The sequence below is a fragment of the Apus apus genome, chromosome W (assembly GCF_020740795.1).
Source record: "Apus apus isolate bApuApu2 chromosome W, bApuApu2.pri.cur, whole genome shotgun sequence".
NCBI classification, from domain to species: Eukaryota; Metazoa; Chordata; class Aves; order Apodiformes; family Apodidae; genus Apus; species Apus apus.
Window position 1 is genome coordinate 3,085,464 of NC_067311.1, and position 8,103 is coordinate 3,093,566.

Genomic DNA, 8,103 nt, shown 5'->3' on the forward strand with positions numbered 1-8,103 from the left:
CTGCCAGCCGCATCCCGGGAACCACGCGCTACGGAAGGAGGGTAAATACACACACACACACACACACTCTAACTTTCCTGCCGGGCTCAACTCCTACCCTTTCACTCCATTGATTTTACACTCATCCTCGGAGTGTGCATTTAATAAGACCATGGTACCTTTGAATCCCTTTTCCAATATACACCTAGACAACCTCTCCTGAACCTTGATCCCTTAATTTGTGTTGACCCTTAATAAACCGATTAATTAGTAAACTAAACATTGGTCTCAGTAGCAATTTGTGAGCGTGGTGGGAAGGTATTCTAATCTACCCTCTAAGATACGGTCCCGCAGCATCCGTTCCTCTGTGAGAGGTGAACGCCACATGTGACCCTCGGTCTCATTCATAAACCTCTCCACACTGGGGGGTGGAAGTCGTGGAAACATCCTGGCAGCCGGTAGACCCCAATACCGGCCCGTGACACATTGACTTCGAATCGCACTTAGGCACCCGTGTTACCCATATATCTGGTGCCTGCATATGAAGTAGACTCTTGATGTCCTTCTGCTAACATCAAACTACAAAACTACTACTTCTTCAAAGTAAATGCATTATAGCAGTAAATTACTGATAGTTTTAATACACTGTCAAGCAGGGCTTGCATTTTTTTCCATATCAGCTGATAACATCAGTAATGAAACCACTCAGCCAATGCTTCATTATCTTATCAAAACCAATGAGACTTTTTAATTAACTTCAAGAGAGAAAAGTCTGCTAAGTTAAGACATCTTTTGCTGATTCAGAAAATAAAATCTGTCAACTGTGCCAAATAAAAAGTCTATTGGCTCACCTTAAATTAATTTTGCTGTGCACATTACAGGAACCAAACACACAGCATGTACAGAAATGATTTTATGATAGTATATTGCTGCTTTTAGATTTGATTACTATAACTCACAGCTTATTAAACTATTTTAACAAGAGACATAACACACTCGTAACTTCATTATTCAGAATACACTATTTTGGTATTTCAAGCAAAAATCAGCTTTTGCATGCTGAAAACATCAAGGTACTGCCAGGCAAAAGTGTCTCTCCCCAGGTCTAACACAGAAAACGGACCAGTGCCTTGAAAGAGCACAAACAGATCCACTCTTTCCTCTAAAGTATAAAAGGCATCTTTTAAGAGGCAGAAGAATTAATGTTGAGAGTTCTTTCTTAAATTTAAGAATATGTGCTACCCTTTGTTTTCCCAATCAATCATGTCTCTGGGGAAAGAAAGGGGGCCAGTGTGGGCCTAATTCCTTCCCTGCCCGCTGGCTGCCACCAGCATGTTTGAAGGTTAAACTTTTCAAAAAGCACAAATGCGCTAAAGGTGAGCTGAATCAGGACTTCATTCCTTCCAGTATGTTGATGATCACAGATGCAAAGACCAGAAGGACTTGACAGCCAATGGATGGTTTGGACGAAGCAAAAAGGGAAATGAAAAAAGACCTGTGTGTCCAAGACAATTTTGCAGCACAGAAGCTCACACTCTCCCTTCTTCCTGCAGCAAGAAAGAAGGCAGGGAAGGAAGTTGGATGGTTGAACTTTTCCCATGGCCAGCAGTTGTATTCAGTGTGAGATGTAAAATCTGTCTTGACCTAAGCAAATACTGCTTTTATAACTTAAATATGTGCATGCACAGTTGTTTAAATCCTTGCCAACAGCTCTAGGGTGTGCACGTTTGTGGAGGAGCGATCCCCCATGCATCCAGCGCTGAATAAAGATACCTTATAGGTTGTAAGGTCGTTATTCCGCATGTCAGTTGTGGGTACTCAGCAGCTCTAAAGATTAATGAATTAATGACCATTTTAGTTTTAAAAAATTAAAAATATACACAGCTGTGGGAAGAACCACCAGACAGCCACAAATTTTTATATATAATTGTCCTGGTTTGAGCCAGGATGAAGCCAATTTTCCTTTTATTGATTTTTTTTTCCCTTCAGTAAGCTTTCTGTTAACTAGACACAGAGCCTTACAACTAAGGCTGATAAGACAGGAATGTTTGTCTAACTGCTGGGTCTTCAAGGTCTCATCTTTACTCTGCCAGCTCAGACACTATGGGGAGATCTATGACCCCCCTCGTGGGAGGCTGATTTAGACAGACAGCAAAATTGGCCAGAGATATTCCATTCCATATATCTACGTAAGATCAGAGGAAGGTCAGAGATCACAGAAGACAACTTCCTTCCTTCTTTTTCTTCCCTTCACTTCCGTCCATGGCCGGTGTCCGGGGAGGGCTCCGTCCATCCATCACCGTTGACCCCTAGGCTCGAGCTCTCCTGACGCTCATAACTCTCCGCTTTCTCCAGCAGCAGTCCAGAATTTCTCGGAACTGTTCACAGCTAAGGAGAGTGCTGTGGGAGTTGCTGGGGGTGAGGGGTGGCGAGAGGCTTTTGCACATAACTGAACATATCTGTATATAACTGCATATATTTTCTTATATTATTAGCGTTTAATTAAGGCTGTGTAATTTAGTTTTCAATCCAGCCAAGTCTCTCTCTTTTTCTCTCTCTCCTTCCCTACCTGCGTGGGAGGGAGAGGGGATCGAGAATATTGTTGTCGAACCTGAGTCAAATGGTGACAACAATTTACTGGCGCCGAACGTGGGGCTCGCTGTTAAGCCCACAGGATACATTTTCATTAATTGGGAGTGTTCAAAATTCCATCCCTGATGAGAGGAATCCCTCAGACAGCAATGGGCAATAATTCTGCTGAATTTCCTGACGGATTGAAAACTGAAGAGACACTTGCTGCAACGAATCTACTGGATCTTTTTCCAAACCTGAAATGGTACATGTGGTATACAGCCGAGAGCATTCTGCTCTGTGTAGCTGCTCTCGTGATTGTTTCACGGTTTATCAACAGAACTGTAGCTATAATTAACCGTCTAATTACCAGCCTAGTGGTCTTAGGGGTTATGATTCTGTTCTTTATGAGGGCACTGTATGTGTACAGTTACAGTACAAATCCTAGTGGTACAACTCCTAAAGTGAACGGAACAGCCCATGTTGGTAATGCCAGTAGCAGGTTCAATTTTACCTCTCCATTTTCTTTCGAGCTGAATTTCCCAGCTCTTGATTTGAATAGCATTCTTGCAGTAGGGATGTTTTTGCACAATGTTTATAATGTATTGTAGATGCATAGGGAGAGGTGTTGCTCCACTCACTGCTACTCCCCACAGGCAATGCTGCTGCCACTGCTGCTGCTGCCACCCATAATACTGCCACCAAAACAGCTGCTTCTACAAGTGCTGCTGCAAAAACAACTGCTTCTACAAAGATAAAGTCCACTCCCTTTTGAGTCAAACTAGTTCATCCTGTGACCAGGAGCAAGGCAAAGGCAAAAGGCTCCCATCTGAGACATCCAGAGTTCCTTCAAGCAACAACAGAAACTGAAACTGAGGAAGGAGAGGATTCTAAATCAGTTGATGGAGCAGGCACATCTCAAACAGATAACAAATCAGACCACTCTCAAGCAGATAGAACAGCAGGCCCTCCTCAATCAGATTATGACGATGACCTTGTCCAGCCTTTCTCTATGAAAGAACTGCGCCTCATGAGAAAGGACTTCGCCCGCACTGATGGTGAGGGAATTCTTCCTTGGCTGCTCCGATGCTTTGATAGTGGGGCTGAAACCCACAACATGGATGAGAGAGAGGCCAAGCAGTTGGGATCCTTGGCCAGAGAGGCTAGTATTGACAGAGCATTTAATAGTAAGATGAGAACTACCACCCTGTGGGACCGACTTCTTTCAGCTGTGAGAGAGAGATACCCCCACAAGGGTGACATCGAATGGCGCTGAAGCAGAACACCCACTCTTGAGAGAGCCATCACATATTTGAGAGAAATAGCTGTGTGAGAGGTGATTTATGATAAAAATGGACTTACAAATCCTGATGACGTTCTGTGCGACACACAAATGTTCTGGAGGTTTGCACAGGCTGTACCAGCAGCACATGCCCATATCTTCTCCCTCATGGGATGCATTGAAGACTACACAAGACCAACTGTACGTGAGGTGGCTTTCAAAGCACGACAGGATGGAGACATAATCTCTGATTCCCATCAGTTCCACACTTCAGCCATTGAACAAATGACTGACAGAAATAATAAGATGCCAAACAGATGAGGAAGTAAACTCCAGATTCTTCCTAGAGACAACTGGTCACGTGTTGCAGTCATTAAGAAGAGACGTCCTGCTACGAGACAGCAGCGAGAGAGACAGGACCCACTGTGACGCCACCTGTGGTCTCTCTTGCAAAATTATTTTAAAGAGGACATGAGAGTCTGTGACAAGAAACCCACTGATATTCTCCAATTACGTGTGCAAGAGCTACTAAACAGAACAAAGGCAGGAGATGGTTGTTCCAAGAAGAAGTCTGCACCAGTCATCACCCAGGATGTTGCATCAAACTCTAGTGCTCAAAATTAGAGGTGCTCCGCCTCCAGCCAGGGGGAGGAAAGGGACAACCAAGTTTACTGGACTGTGTGAGCTCCACCATATGATCATCTACCAGAGACTGAGAAACAATTTGCTCTTTTCACGGATGGCTCCTGTCGTCTTGTAGGGAACCACCAGAAGTGGAAAGCTGCCGTGTGGAGTCCTACATGACTAGTTGCACAAGTAGCTGAAGGAGAAGGTGAATCAAGTCGGTTTGAAGAGGTCAAAGCCATCCAGTTGGCTTTGGACATTGCGAGAGCGGTGGCCAAGACTCTATCTCTACACTGACTCGTGGATGGCAGCAAATGCCTTGTGGGGTTGGCTAAAACAGTGGCAGCAGAATAACTGGCAGCGAAAGGGTAAACCTATTTGGGTTGCTGACCTGTGGAAAGACATTGCAGCTCGAATAGAGAAACTGGAGGTAAAAGTGCATCATGTAGATGCACACGTGCCTCTGAGTCGAGCCACTGAGGAACATCGACACAACCAACGAGCAGATGAGGCTGCTCAAGTGTTCCAAGTAGACTTAGACTGGGAACACAAGGGTGAGCTTTTTCTGGCTCGGTGGGCCCATGATGCTTCAGGTCATCAGGGCAGAGATGCAACATACAAATGGGCTCGTGACCGAGGGGTGGATTTAACCATGGACACTGTTGCACAGGTGATCCATGACTGTGAGACATGCACTGCAATTAAGCAGGCAAAACGGTTGAAACCTTTGTGGTATAAGGGGAGGTGGTCAAAGTACAGATTTGGAGAGGCCTGGCAAATTGACTACATCACACTTCCTCAGAGCCGCCAGGGTAAGCGCTATGTGCTTACAATGGTGGAAACAAGTACAGGATGGTTGGAGACATATCCTGTGCCTCATGCCACAGCCAGGAATACTATTCTGGGTCTTGAGAAGCAAATTTTGTGTAAGAGACATGGTACTCCAGAGAGAATTGAGTCAGACAATGGGACTCATTTCAAAAACAGTCTTGTCACTGACTGGGCTAAAGAGCATGGTATTGAATGGATCTACCATATCCCATACTATGCACAGGCCTCAGGGAAAATTGAAAGGTACAATGGTCTGTTGAAGGCTACCCTAAAGGCAATGGGTGGTGGAACTTTCAAAAACTGGGATAAAAATTTGGCAAAGGCCACCTGGTTAGTTAATACCAGGGGATCCATCAATCGGGCTGGTCCTGCCCAGTCAGACCTTTTGCATACTGCAGATGGGGATAAAGTCCCTGTGGTATGCGAAAGAAACCTGCTGGGTAAAAGTGTTTGGGTCTATCCTGCTTCAGGCAAAGGTAAACCTGTCCGGGGTATTGCTTTTGCTCAGGGACCTGGACATACCCGGTGTGTGATGATGGAGGATGGTGAAGTACAATATGTACCTCAAGGTAACTTGACTCTGGGGGAGAATCCTTAATTTGACAGCTGGTAAAATATAGAGCCTATATGTAATATATGGTATGGAATAAGGGGTGGAATGTTTGGAATGATATTGGAATAATTGTCCTGGTTTGAGCCAGGATAGAACTAATTTTCTTTTTTCTGATATTACTTTTTAGTTGAGTCCCTTCTAAGTAGCTGCAGTTGCTGAAATTAACAGCATGTTTTTCAGTCAGTGTCTGCCTCTAGGACTTATAATGCTTGATGTTTATAGTTACTGCTTGGTTCTGAAGTAAAGGTCACACATGTGACCCTGCTTTGGGGAGGAGCGGATCAGACAGGTGACCAAAATCAACCAAATGAAGTATTCTATCCCATATACATCATACTTCATATACATTTGAGGGATCATGAGCTTCAACCTCTCTTCATACATGGCTGGCATCCTGGGAGGATTCTGTCCATTCATCTGCCTTTGATCCCAATCCCTGTGTTCCTGCATCTCAGCCCCCTTCTGCCGCTAACTCCAGGATTCAAGTCCGGGACTTTTCCAGGGCTGATCCTGCAGCCTCTGTAGTGACGTAGGCATTATGGGGGGGTGCACAATAGTGTTTTTGTGTATATTTGCATATATTTCATTATTTTCCTTTTCATCACTACTGTTTCATTAAAACTGTGTAGTTTAGTTTCCAACCCATAAGAGTCTCCTTTATTCTCTCTCCTTTCCCTATAGGGGGAGGGAGGAGGGTCAATCATTAATTGCCGGTCCTACATTAAACCGTGACAATAATATATATATTGTATATAATCTATATGTTTTATAAATATATTCTAGCTATTCAAGTAACAGTTAAATGCCACCAAGTTAGTAAAGATACAAATGCAACCAAGTTAAGTCATATAAAGTTAATTATTTCCAGTTCTATATGAATCATGGTTGTTTCAGAGAGCAGAGCGCTGAAATGATCTACCTTCAAATAGTTTTAGAAGCTGCAATAGTACCTAGCCCATTTTTGATGTCATGCAAGGCAAGGACTGGAAATCCATGAGGTAAGACAGAAATAAAGCACTTCTCTGTGGAGAAAAGTCAACATCTCACTTTGTGAAGTCTGCTGTGGATTTTTAACAGGATATGGTGGTAAGAGCTCATTTTCCCTGCTATTACCTGCGCAATGTAGAAAAGATGTGCAGAGGGGATTTCACCTTTTTGTCAGACACCTTCTTATTGTGCGTACAATTATATTTCTCTTTGCAGTTCTTCCACTGTTGTGTAACAAATGTCTGCATGATTCTGCAAATTAGGAAAGAAAAAAATATGTTCTTATCCTAGCCTAGACATACTTACTTTAATACTAGGGTCTCTCAGTTCACCACATAGGTAACATGATGCAATGTTCACAGAGTTTCTCTGTCACAAATGTGGACTGATGATTGGGTGCTTCAGCTCCTCAAAAATACTATTTTTTTTCACACATAAAACTTATTTACACAAAACTCTTATTGAGAATACAGTCTTTGTAAACAACCACTGCAAGATTAATGATGCCTCTCATGAAGATCTAGAGACAAACTGATTCAAAGGTATTCTATCCAACTATAGATGTCTGTCTCTCCAGTGACTACAGAGGTAGGCTACAGCATCCACACTATTCATGTAGGAGCATATTCTCCTAAAGCACAAACATGAAGCTAAGGATGTAAAATATTACACCACCCAAAGGGGTTTACAGAGAAGACAGAGACACACACTTCCCAGAGATGCACAGCAAAAGGTGGTGGTCACAAGTTGTAGCAAGTGAAGCTAAAAAACATAAAGGCTATAAAGAAAAGACATCTGCAGAAGAATGGTCAAGTACAACAGGCTGCCCACAAAGGCTGGAGATTTTCACAGCACAGTTGCCTGAGGCCCTAAAGTGAACTAATCTAACTTTGAAGTCAGCATTACTTGAAACAAGAGGTTGCACTAAGTGACCTCCAGCAGTCCCTTCTAAGTCAAATTACTCTGTGACTCTAACAGTGGGAGTCTGAGTGATAAAATCAAAGTGGAAATTGGTATTGACTATATACAAATTTTACTGACTCTTCAAAGATTAATATCCCGTTGTTCACAGCCATGAGGGGCCACAGAGTTCATAGGTATTCTGACTTCTGCTCAACTGTGAATTATGTAGATATGTACCTGAAAATGACTTATGGGAACCTTTGGTAATTACCCAGCGCACAAATCAGAGACAGTTTAAGTACTGAAATGCTTC